The sequence below is a fragment of the Heterodontus francisci genome, chromosome 5 (assembly GCF_036365525.1).
Source record: "Heterodontus francisci isolate sHetFra1 chromosome 5, sHetFra1.hap1, whole genome shotgun sequence".
Classification (NCBI taxonomy): domain Eukaryota; kingdom Metazoa; phylum Chordata; class Chondrichthyes; order Heterodontiformes; family Heterodontidae; genus Heterodontus; species Heterodontus francisci.
In genome coordinates, this window is record NC_090375.1 from 134,506,833 (window position 1) to 134,519,625 (window position 12,793).

At 46.2% G+C, this 12,793-nt stretch overlaps 1 protein-coding gene across 8 annotated transcripts in view; it reads left to right on the forward strand.

Annotated features, from left to right (window-relative positions):
• rbbp8 (retinoblastoma binding protein 8) overlaps positions 1-12,793 on the forward strand; it is a 195,543-nt gene that overhangs the window by 21,958 nt on the left and 160,792 nt on the right. For 6 of the 8 annotated variants that reach the window (XM_068032150.1, XM_068032154.1, XM_068032156.1 and 3 more), the window contains one exon: positions 4,864-4,949. The exons of the other annotated variants lie outside the window; for them this stretch is intronic. The gene's annotated coding sequence lies outside the window, so the exon portion shown is untranslated. The remainder of the gene's footprint in view (positions 1-4,863; positions 4,950-12,793) is intronic. 8 annotated transcript variants of the gene reach the window in all.

Sequence of the window (12,793 nt, forward strand, 5' to 3'; positions counted from 1 at the left end):
TAAAAGTAACCTATTTGAATTCACAGTATCTGAATCTGAAAAAGAAACATAGAGCAGAATTTTACTGGCCCCCAGGTGGCGGGCTGGGAGATGGGGGTGCCGTGTCAGGATGGCTTCTTGGCACGGTCCCACTATTGGGGTGTTTTCCCAGCGGTGGGTTGGGATATGGATTAGCTGCCCACTCCAAAGAGGTGGGCAGCCGATTTGCATACTTAACGGCCCTATTAAGGTCCATTTTGCAGGGCCATTGGCATTTTGTTGTTGGCAGTGTGGACTCCCGCTGCAAGGGGAGGCCACCAGCTTAATGGAGGTGGCCTCCCTGTGGCAACCACGGGGTGGTGGGGGGGGGGAAATAATCAGAGCTAAAGAGGGGGCCCATGGGCAGGTAAGGCAGCCCCTGTGGCCCCAATCATTTCCCCCCCACCCCGAGAGTGGTTTCCCCTCTGACCCTCAGCCCCATGATTTTTTTTTCCCCCCACTCACCTGGCAGCTCCTGAGGTCTCCGAGCTGCTTCAGTGACGACCACTTCGCCCAGTGGTGCTGTTAAGGCTTTGGAACTGTCAATCTCTGGGCTGTTAGCATGGAGAACCTGCCCGCTGTCCTTAATTCGATGGTGGGCCCCCAGGGGGTCAATTAGGCCGTCTGTGGTAAAATTACTGAGCTGGTCCCACAGCCTGCAAGCGTGGGCTTGGAACCCACTTCTTGCTCTGACGTCAGGGTCCCAAAGCTTGTGGTAAAATTCAGGCCATGGTTTCACATGTTTAAATGAGTATGCAACCTAATATTTGCCTGATGTCCAAAGTCTGAAGTAATGTGTAACGTAATAGTTGAAATGTAACAGCATGCAGACCAAATCTGAACACTGAAGCAGTCCGTGTAGAAATGCAGCAAGACCTGGACAATATCCAGGTTTGGGCTGATAAGTGACAAGTAACATCTTTGACCACCGGTCCATCAGGCAGTGGTCTGCACGGAATGTCCTCAAGGCCCGACGGGAAAAGGAGACGGTGGATCCTGTCGGATGGTTCCCCGAGCAGACCGTCAAAGTCATTTGGCGGAATGCCTCATCACCAGAACTTTCAAACAAGCACCAAGACGTAGCTTGGCTGGTGGTGAGAAGGGCCCTGCCCGTCAGATCCTTCATGCACACCCGAAGTCTTGCCCCCGCGGTGGCTGTGGTGGGGAAGAGATGGTTGCCCACCTCCTCCTGGAATGTGTCTTTGCAAAGCAGGTGCTCAGAAGAAGTGAGTGAAGATGACACTGACTCTGAGAAGGACATTGGGAGATCCAACCCATTGCAGCTGGGAAATTTACATTCCAGAAAATGGTGGGCAGCAGTCTCTTCCCCACCACAGCCACCTCGAGGGCCTTGTGTGGAGTGGGTGAGACTCCAGGCGTGAGACTCTGGGCGTGCAGGAAGGATCTGACAGGGAGGGCTCTTCTCACCACCAGCCAAGCTACATCTTGGTGCTTGTTTGAAAGTTCTGGTAATGAGGCATCCTGACAAATGACTTTGGCAGTCTGCTCAGGGAACCATCTGACAGGATCCACCATCTCCTTTTCCCGTAGGGCCTTGAGGACATTCCGTGCAGACCACTGCCTGATGGATTGGTGGTCAAAGGTGTTTTTCTGCAGAAACTTTTCCACGAAGGATAGGTGGTACGGCACGGTCCAACTGGATGGAGCGTTCCGCGGCAATGTGACCAGGCCCATCCTTCACAACACCAGGGACAGATAGAACCTTAGCACGTAGTGACAATTGGTGTTTGCGTACTGGGGATCTACGCACAGCTTGATGCAGCTGCACACTAAGGTGGTCATCAGGATGAGGGCGACGTTGGGTACATTTTTCCCACCCTTATCCAGAGGTTTGAATATCGTGTCCCTCCGGGCCCGGTCCATTTTGAATCCCCAGATGAAGTGGAAAATGGCTCGGGTGACCGCCACGATGCAGGAGTGGGGTATGGGCCAGACCTGCGTCACATACAGCAACAACGTGAGCGCTTTGCACGTGATGACCAGGTTCTTACCCACAATGGAGAGAGATCGCTGCTCCCACATGCTCAGTTTATGGTGTACCCTGGCTACTCGCTTCCTCCAGGTTTTGGTGCATGCCCCGGCTCTTCCGAACCATATCCCCAGCACCTTCAGGTAGTCTGACCTGATGGTGAAGGGGACAAAGGATCGGTCTGCCCAGTTCCCAAAGAACATGACCTTGCTCTTGCCGTGGTTAACTTTGGCTCCAGAGGCCAGTTCGAACTGGTCACAGATGCTCACTAGTCTGCGAGCGGACAGCGGATCCGAGCAGAAGGCGGTGATGTCGTCCATGTACAGGGAGGTTTTTAACCCGAGTGCCTCCGTTGCCTGGGATTGTCACCCCTCTTATGCCCGCATCCTTCCTAATAGAGTCAGCAAAGGGTTCAATACAGCAAACAAACAAACGACAGGGAGAGAGGACAGCCCTGTCTGATTCCAGATTGGTTCGGGATACTTTGATTCCCACCCATTGATTAAGACTGTGCTACTGATGTTTGTGTAAAGCAGTTTGATCCAATTGCAAATTCCCTCCCCAAACCCCATTTTGGAGAGCACGTCCATCATGTAGGTGTGTGATATCCTGTCAAAAGGCTTCTCCTGGCCCAAGCTGATGAGTCAGGTGTCCACCCTCCTGTCCCATACATAGGCAATCGTATCCCTGAGTAGTGCGAGACTATCAGAGAATTTCTTGCTGGGTACAGTGCAGGTGTGGTCGGAGTGAATCACCAACTCCAGAGCAGACGACTTGACTGGCGATGACTTTGGACAGAATCTTGTAGTCAACATTAAGCAGTGAGATGGGCTGCCACCTTCTGATTTCTGCCCTCTTACCCCTTCTGCTTGTAGATGAGGGTGATGATGCCTTTCCTCATGGATTCTGACATGCTGCCGGCCAGAAGCATACTCCCGTATACTTCTAGCAGGTCTGGGCCGACCCAGTCCCACAGGGCCAAATACAATACAAACGATAAGCCATCGCTTGCGAGAGTTTTACTCGTCTCGAAGGACCTGACGGACTTTGTCAGCTCGTCCAGAGTTAGCGGCTTGTCCAGTCTCTCCCTCATGCTGTCATCTAAAACCTCTGATAAATGACAGGAAGGACTGGGAGGCTCTGCTGTCTGTGGGCTTCACGTCATACACCCCAGCATAAAAGGATTTGCTGATCCTTAGTATGTTGGACTGCGCAGACGTTACTGAGCCGTCCTTTTCCTTCAGGCTGCTGATCACAGAGCTGTGTCTGTGCACGTTTTGGAAGAAGTAACACAAGCACGTCTCATCCCGCTCAATGGAGCGGACTCTGGACCGGAAGATGATCTTGGAGGCCTCCGTGGCAAAGAGCGAGGCCTGCTGGCTCTTCACCTCATGGAGATCCTCCTTGACCTCGCCCCCCCATCGACTGCTGCCGGAGCAGATTTTGAATTCTTTTCTGGAGTCGGGACATTTCCCTCTGTCTCTCTCGCGCCCTCTGAACACCTTTTGAAGATAAATAACCTCTTGACGTTCTCCTTGATCGTCTCCCACCAGTGAACTGGGGTCTCAGAGGGGTTTTACGGTTCTCCAACCTTTGTAATCCCTTTTGAGTTCCTCAAAGTTCTCTGGGGTTAGCAGTGTAGCATTGAGCTTCCATGTCCCCCAGCCAACCCGCTGGTCATCCTGTAAGTGACAGTCGGCCAGTAAGAGGCAATGGTCAGAGAAGAACACCGACTTGATGTCAGTGGATCTAACAGTGACAGCACGGGACCCATACAGGAGGTCAATCCTGGAATGGGCAGACCCGTCCAATCTTGACCAGGTGTATCTACGCTGCGCTCCGTCTGCAGGTTTGCTGAAGGCGTCATGCAGCTTGGCATCTTTTACTGTTTCCATTAGGAATCTGACATAGCATCCAGTTGGCTGTCGTCTCTGCTGGATCGTCCAGCTGCATCGATGATGCAGTCGAAGTCACCGCCTAGGATGACCGGCCTGGATGTCGCCAGCAGCAGCGGGAGCTGCTGGAAGACGGTCAACGGCTCGCTGCATTGAACTGGGGTGTACACGTTGATCAGCCAGAGCGGAGCATTGTTGTACATTACATCGGCTACAAGGAGGCGACCGCCGACCACCTCCTTAACTTCGGAGATGGTGAAGTTACCTCCCCGCAGCAGAATACCCAGGCCGGAGGAACGGCAATCATTACCCCCGACCAGATCAATGGCCCCTGCAACGGATAGCTCTGAGGCATGTCATTCAAGTCCCTTCAAGTATGCAGTTACATTTTGGAAACGTGGGCCTGCTGATGGAAGCAGCCTGTCATGGTGAATGTGAGTAAGGTGTTGGGAGCGATGCTTTAGTTGTAGCCTTGATTACCACAGAAATGAAGCAATGCTTAGAACTGTTCCCAGTTTGGGATGGGAGGGGGAAAGAGGAGAAACAGCTGGTAAAAAATAAAATCATAGTTAAAACTTGCTCATAATTAAAGCTTTGTTTCAGGACTATTGCACAAAGTCTGTAGTATTGCTGAGATGCATATTGAGCTTCATCTGATTTGAATCTTATTTTGAAAGGAAGAATTGTTTTAATGGATGTACTCTTGTATAAAATTGATATTTGTGTTTTGGAGAAAATTGATGTAGGCCTGGAAGATGCAGTGGATTTTCTAAAAATTCTACTTTCAAATTTTTTTAAAAGTTTGGCATTAAGGCCAGTAGAGGCTGCTCTGCAGCCAGTTGTTGAGTGGCATTAAGAGAATAGAAATGGAGTAAACAGAAAACCATGAAGGGCTGAGAAGAAAATGTACTGATGGCCTGTCCTACTGTGTTTAATGTGCTGTGCCTTTTATGACCTCAGTAGAGACCGTTCACTTTAAAGCAAGCGACATGAACTTCCCCATGACCGATTAAAGGATCACATTCGACTGGAGTTCCATTAATAAGGTAATCTCTGGTGACCCCATTGGTCTTTTCTCTTCCGCAAACTTTGAGCCATCGAATTGGGTTTAAACCTTCGCAACCTTTTGCTCTATCGGTGATCTGAGAGCAGCTGTTCCCTCTGAAAAAGCCCAATGGTTGGTTTCTCCTGTGCGCTCGCTCTCACTTGCCTTTTTTCCTTTTTCTTCGGCTCTGCAACTGACTGCTGGTCCTTGTTTCTTCCTATGAAAGCCTGTCAAATTGTTCCAGATTAAAAGTCAATAATCGTTTGCCTTTGACAATTGTCTGACCATAGAAAAACCAGGTGTTAAAATTTACAAATCAGTACTGCATTTTAGAGTCCCTGGCTCCCTGTTTATAATCTGAGAGTTTGGAAGCGCGAAACCTATTGTCCTTCAGGTGTTATAACCTTGCACCCTGTTTTCAAAAACATATTTGATCTGGGTTTCCTGTTCTTAAGGTAACCAAGGTCTCTGGCTTGTCTCTGGGCAGATTCTGTATGAGAGCACATGGTTCCTCTGAATGTCCTGTCATGCAGACCCCCCGCCCCCCCCCCACCTGCCAAGAAACTGTTGTTGCAGCGAGGAAATGACTTGTTAAACAGATCAGTCGTGGCTGGAAAAAAATTTACATACTAACTGCTTGTGGAGACAAAGGACCATTCCCTGACAAATTCAGCCCACGATGGACTTGGATCACCTGACATTGAAGGTGAGGAAGCTCACATTCCAGAATGACTGCTAAGATGGCCGAATACACAAACAGATGTGGTCAAACCAGCTAGTCACATGACTAACCTACTAGGTAACCTGAGTTTTTTTGAATTGTTCAGACAGTTTGAGTGAAAAAGAGAGAGAGGGAGACTGTTTGCTCCTGGACTGAGAAGACTTCTCCTGTCTGCTCCCATCTCTTTCTCACAAGCCTCTGCACCCAATGAGGACACGTGAACCTCAATAGAGAAAGTCTCTTACATTGAAGAAGGTTTAAGAATAATACTGGGCCTCAATGAAAAGCAAGACCTACCTACAATCAAGCCCTCTACAGTGAGATTGAAGAACAGTAACCAAAACCATCTTCAGATATTGCCTCAAACTTTTCTACTTTATTTCGTCTGCTCTTTTCTGTCTCTATCTGCATGTGTGCATCATGTATCCATAGGCATTAACTGAATTAGTGTTTAAGTTTGGCAGCATCTGTGGAAAGAGAAGCAGAGTTAACGTTTCGGGTCAGTGACCCTCCTTCGGTCACTGACCCGAAACGTTAACTCTGCTTCTCTTTCCACAGATGCTGCCAGACCTGCTGAGTGAATCCAGCATTTCTTGTTTTTTTTTCAGATTTCCAGCATCCGCAGTATTTTGCTTTTATTTTAGTGTTTAAGTTTAATGAAGTTCAACTTTTTTTTCTTTAAACCTAAGAAAACCTGTTTGGCTGGTTTCTTTGCCTTATAATTGGAAAGCAGTGAACAAAGGTTCACTAAGGGGGAGCTTAAAAAAAAACAGTGCATTGAAAAATAAAACCCTGTTACGGTAAGACCAGGTGAAGGCTGAGAGGGAACCCTCGACCTTTTTTCTCACCTGGTCGTAACAGTCCATTTTACACTGCATTAAAGATTTTAAAACATATGCATACTACGAAGTTCAGCGTTCATAACACATTAGATAAAGTTAATGAATCGGTCATTTTAAAAAAAATTGCACTTTATTCTTGCAGACATTTGGCAGCAATGAGCTTGTATTTTGAGGTTTTGATAGCTGTTAGGATTTGACGCTCTCACCGATGAGGCCCAGGTTTGGTTCCCAGTCAGCAAAGCAAATTTTACAAAAGAAAGCAGCTTATCCATCAGATGAAGAGTAATTGCTTTCATCACTGTTAATAAACCAACAACATCCTGTTGCACACTGCAGGAAGTGTATCTCAAGTAACCAGAGACTTTTCCCATGTCAGGTCAAGTATAAATCGGGAAATAATGGAGACATAGAAACATAGAGAGTAGGAGTAGGCTATTCAGCCCTTCGGGCCTGCTCCGCCGTTCAAAAAAGATCATGTCTGATCGTCTAATTCAGTACCCTGTTCCCGCTTTCTCCCCATATCCCTTGATCCCGGTGGCCTTAAGAAATATATCTATCTCCTTCTTGAATATATTTAATGACTTGGCCTCCACTGCCTTCTGCGGTAGAGAATTCCACAGAAATTACTCATCATCTCGGTTCTAAATGACATACCCCGTATCCTGAGACTGTGACCCCTGGTTCTGGACTCCCCATCCATCAGGAACATCCTCCCTGCATCTAACCTGTCTAGTCCTGTTGGAATTTTAAAGGTTTCAATGAGATCCCCTCATTCTTCTAAACTCTAGTGAATATAGGCCTAGTCGACCCAATCTCTTCTCGGACGTCAATCCTGCCATCCCAGGATCAGCCTAGTAAATCATCTTTGCGCTCCCTCCGAGGCAAGAACATCCTTCCTCAGATAAGGAGACCAAAACTGCACACACTACTCCAGATGTGGTCTCACCAAGGCTCTGTATAACTACAGTAAGATATCCTTGCTCCCATACTCAGATCCTCTTGCAATGAAGGCCAACATACCATTCACCTTCCTAATTGCTTGCTGCACCTGAATGCTTGCTTTCAGCAACTGGTGTACAAGGACACCCAGATCTTGTTGCACCTAACCCTTTCCTAATCTACCACCATTCAGATTATAATCTGCCTTTCTGTTTTTACAACCAAAGTGGATAACCTCACATTTATCCACTTACTACTGCATCAGAGTGCATTTGCCCACTCGCCCATCTTGTCCAAATCACGTTGCAGCCTCTTTGCATCTTCCTCAACCTCACATTCCCCCTCAGCTTTGTGTCATCTGCAAACTTTCAAATGTTGCACTTAGTTCCCTTACCCAAGTCATTAATATATATTGTGAATAGCTGGGGCCCAAACACTGTTCCCTGCGGTACCCCAATAGTCACTGCCTGCCACCCGGAAAAAAAAACATTTATTCATGCTGTCTGTTTCCTGTCAACAAATTCTGAATCCATGCCAGTATATTACCCCCAATCCCATGTGCTTTGGTTTTGCACATGAACCTCTTATGTGGGACCTTATCAAAAGCCTTCTGAAAATCCAAATACACCACATCCACTGGTTCTCCCTTGTCTATTCTACTAGTTACATCCTCAAAAAACACCAGTAGATTTGTTAAGCATGATTTCCCTTTTGTAAACCCATGCTGACATTGCCCAATCCCATTTATGCTTTCCAGGTGTTCTGCTATCACATCCTTTATAATAGACTGTAGCATTTTCCCCACTACTGATGTAGTTCCCTGTTTTTCTCTCTTTTTTTTAAGTAGTGGGGTTACATTTGCCACCCTCCAATCTGTAGGAACTGTTCCAGAGAGTCTCGAATTTTGGAAGATGACCACCAATGCATCCACTATGTCCAGGGCCACTTTCTTTAGTACTCTGGGATGTAGATTATCAGGCCCTGGGGATTTGTCAGCCTTTAACCCCGTTAATTTCCCTAACACTTTTTTTACTGATACTTATTTCCTTCAGTTCCTCCCTTTCATTCGCCCCTTGGTTCCCTAACATTTCTGGGAGGTTATTTTTGAAGACAGAACATGAACCTGTGTGTTTAATTATTCTACCATTTCTTTGTTCCCCATTATAATTTCCCCTGTTTCTGACTGTCTTTTCTTCACATATTTATAAAAACGTTTACAGTCAGTTTTTATGTTCCCCGCAAGTTTACTCTCATCCTCTTATTTTCCCCCACTTAATCAACCTCTTTGTCCTCCTTTTCTGAATTCTAAACTGCTCCCAATCCTCAGACTTTCTGCTATTTCTGGCAATTTTATATGCCTCCTCTTTGGATCTAATACTATCCTAATTTCTTTTGTAAGCCACGGTTGAGCCACCTTTCCGTTTTTATTTTTGTACCAGACAGGAATGAATAATTGTTGTAATTCATGCACGCGTTCTTTAAATATTATCCATTGCCTATCCGCCGTCAACCCTTTCAGTAAAGTTCCCCAATCTACCATAGCCAACTCGTGCCTCATACCTTCGTAGTTTCCTTTATTTAGATTCAGGACCTTAGTTTCGGATTCAACTACTTCACTCTCCATCTTAATGAAGAATTCTATCATGTTATGGTCGCTCCTCCCCAAGGAACCCCGCACAACAAGATTGTTAATCCTTTCTCATTGCACAATACCCAGTCTAGAATAGCCTGTTCTCTAGTTGGTTCCTCAACGTATTGGTCTAAAAAACCGTCATGTACACACTCCAGGAAATCTTCCTCCACAGTATTATTGCTAATTTGGTTTGACCAATCTATATGTAGATTAAAGTCACCCATGCTTACAGTTGTACCCTTATTGCATGCGTCTCTAATTTCCTGTTTAATGCCATCCCTTACACTTCCACTACTGTTTGAGGGCCTATAGACAACCCCCACCAACGTTTTCTGCCCCTTGGTGTTTGTTAGCTCCACCCATACAGATTCCACATCATGATTTTCTGAGCCAATATCCTTCCTCACAATTGCATTGATTTCCTCCTTTACTAACAATGCTACCCCTTCTCCTTTCCCTTTTTGCCTGTCCTTTCTAAATATTGAATACCCTTGGATGTTCAGTTCCCATCCTTGGTCACTTTGCAGCCATGTCTCTGTAATCGCTACTATATCATAACCGTTTATATGTATTTGCACAGTTAATTCATCTACCTTTATTGCGAATGCTCCGCGCATTAAGACACACTGCCTTTAGACTTGTCTTTTTAACATCGTTAGCCATCTTAGCTTTATTTTGCACTATGGCCCCATTTGTTTCTCGCCCTTGTTTTCTCTGCCTTCCCTTTTGCTTCTTACCTTTTCTGTCTTTAATTTCTATCCTTGTTTCCCTCTCCTCTGTCTCCCTGCTTAGATTCCCATCCCCCTGCCATTCTAGTTTAAACCCTCCCCGACAGCACGAGCAAACCCACCGCCGCCCCCCCCCCCCCCCCCTCCCCCTGAGGAAATTGGTCCTGTTCCTGCCCAGATACAACCTGTCCAGCTTGTGCTGGTCCCACCTTCCCCAGAACTGCTCCCAATGTCCCAGGAATCTGAATCCCTCCCCACTATGCCATATCTCCAGCCATGTGTTTATCTGATCTATCCTGCTATTTCTGCTCTCGCAGCACGTGGCACTGGTAGTAATCCTGAGATTACTACCTTCAAGGTCCAAATTTTCGTCCTAACTCCCTATATACAGCTTGTAGGACCTCATCCCTTTTTTTTTTTACCTATGTTGTTGGTACCAATATGTATCATGACAACTGTCTGCTTGCCCTCCACCCCACCACCCCACCCCTCCAGCATACCCTGGAGCCAGTCGGACATCCTTGACCCTAGCATCAGGGAGGCAACATACCATCCTGCAGAAATGCCTGTCTGTTCCCCATTATGATTGAATCCCCTATCACTGTAGCCCTGCCACTCTTCTTCCTCCCCTTCTGTGCATCAGAGCCACCCAGGGTGCCATTAACATAGGCTCTTGATGCTTTTCCCCTGAGCCACCTCCCCCAACAATATTCAAAGCAGTATATCTGTTAGAGAGGAGGATGGCCACAGGGGACTCCTGCACTACCTGCCTTCCTCTACTCTGCCTGTTGGTCACCCATTCCTTTCCTGCAGTGTGACCACCTCACTAAACGTGCTGTCCATGGCGATCTCAGCATTACGGATGTTCCACAGTGAATCCACCCACAGCTCCAGCTCCATAATGCGGGTAGCCAGTAGCTGCAGATGGATACACTTCCTGAACACATGGTCATCAGGGACACTTCCAGCATCCCTGATTTCCCACATAACGGAAGAGGAGCATATCATGGGTGCGAGCTGTCCTGCCATGACTTACCTTTAGATTACATAGTATTTTTTAATTAAAGGGAGTAACTAAATGCTAAGGCATGCAAGGAGGGCGCTACAACTATCATGGGTGATTTTAATCTGCATATTGACTGGACAGATCGGATTGGCAGAGGTAACATGGAAGACGAGTTTGAAGAGTGCATCAGGGGTTGTAACTTAGCGCAATACATTGCAGACCCTACCCGGTAACAGGTTATTTTAGATCTAGTAATGTGTAATGAGGTAGGATTGATAAGAGAAATCGTAGTTAAGGATCCTCTAGGGGGTAGCGATCACAACATGGTAGAATTTCAAATTCAGTTTGAGGCGAGCAACACGGGTCTCAAACCAGTGTCCTTAACTTAAACAAAGGCAATTACGGAGGTATGAAGAAAGAGTTGTCTAAATCAGGCTTGGAAAATAGACTAAGGGAAAGGTCAGCAGATGGGCAGTCGCAGACATTTAAGCAGATATTTCCTAACGCTCAGCAAAAATGTATCCTGGTCAAAAAGAAGGACTCTGAGAAGGATGAACCACCCGTGGTTAACAAAGGCGGTCAAGGAGAGTATCTAATCAAAAACAAAGCCATACAAAGCAGCGAAACTAGTGGTAGGCCAGAGGATTGGGAATTTTTTAGGAACCAGCAGCAGGTGACTTAGAAAGCTAATAAAGAGGAAGGAAATTGATTGATTATGAAAGTAAATTGGCAAGAAATATAAAAACAAACAGCAAGAGCTTCTACGGGTATATAAAAAGAGAGTAGCTAAAGTGAGCGTGGGACCCTTGGAGGATGCGACTGGGGAATTGATAATGGGGAGCAGGGAAATGGCAGATAATTTAAAGCAATATTTTGCATCAGTCTTTACAGTAGAGGACACTCTAAACATCCCAAGATATCAGATAAGCAAGGAGCTAATGGGAGGAAAGATCTTGTAACAGTCTCTATCACAAGGGACAAAGTATTTGACAAACTAATGGGACTAAAGGCAGACAAGTCGTCAAGACCTGATGGTCTACATCCAAGGGTTTTTAAAGGAAGTGGCTGCAGAGATAGTGAAGGCATTGGTCAAAATATTCCAGAACTCACTGGATTCCGGGAGGGTCCCAGCGGATTGGAAAGCAGCTAATGTTCAAGAAGGGAGGGAGGCAAAAAGCAGGAAACTATAGGCCAGTCAGTCTAACATCGGTCGTTGGGAAAATGCTTGAGTCCATTATTAAGGAAGAAATAGCAGGACATTTAGAAAAGCTTAAAGCAATCAAACAGAGTCAACGTGGTTTTGTGAAAGGGAAATCATGTTTGATAAATTTGCTAGAATTCTTTGAGGATATAACAGAGTTGATAAAGGGGAACCGGTAGATGTAGTGTATTTGGATTTCCAGAAGACACTTGATAAGGTGCCACTTAAAAGATTATTGCACAAGATAGGAGCGCACAGTATTGGGGATAATGTATTAGCATGGGTTGAGGATTGGCTAACTCACAGAAGACAGAGTCGGGATGAATGCGTCTTTTTCACGTTGGAAAGACGTAACTAGTGGAGTGCCACAAGGATCAGTCCTCGGGCCTCAACTATTTACTATCTATATTAATGACTTAGAGGAGGGGGCAGAGTGTAATATATACAAATTTGCTGATACAGAAATAGGTGGGAGGGCATGTTGTGATGAGGCCGTAAAGAATCTGCAAGGGGATATAGATGGGTTGAGTGAGTGGGAAAAAACTTGGCAGATGGAGTTTAATGTAGTAAAGTGAGAGGTCATGCACTTTGGTAGGAAGAATCAAAAGGCAGACTATTGAAATGGGGAGAGACTCGACAAAAGTGCAGCACAGAGGGATCTGGGTGTTCTTGTGCATAAACACAAAAAGTTAGCATGTAGGTGCAGTAAGTAATTAAGAAGGCAAATGGAATTTTGGTCTTTATTAAAAATAGGGAAGTCTTGCTACAACTGTGC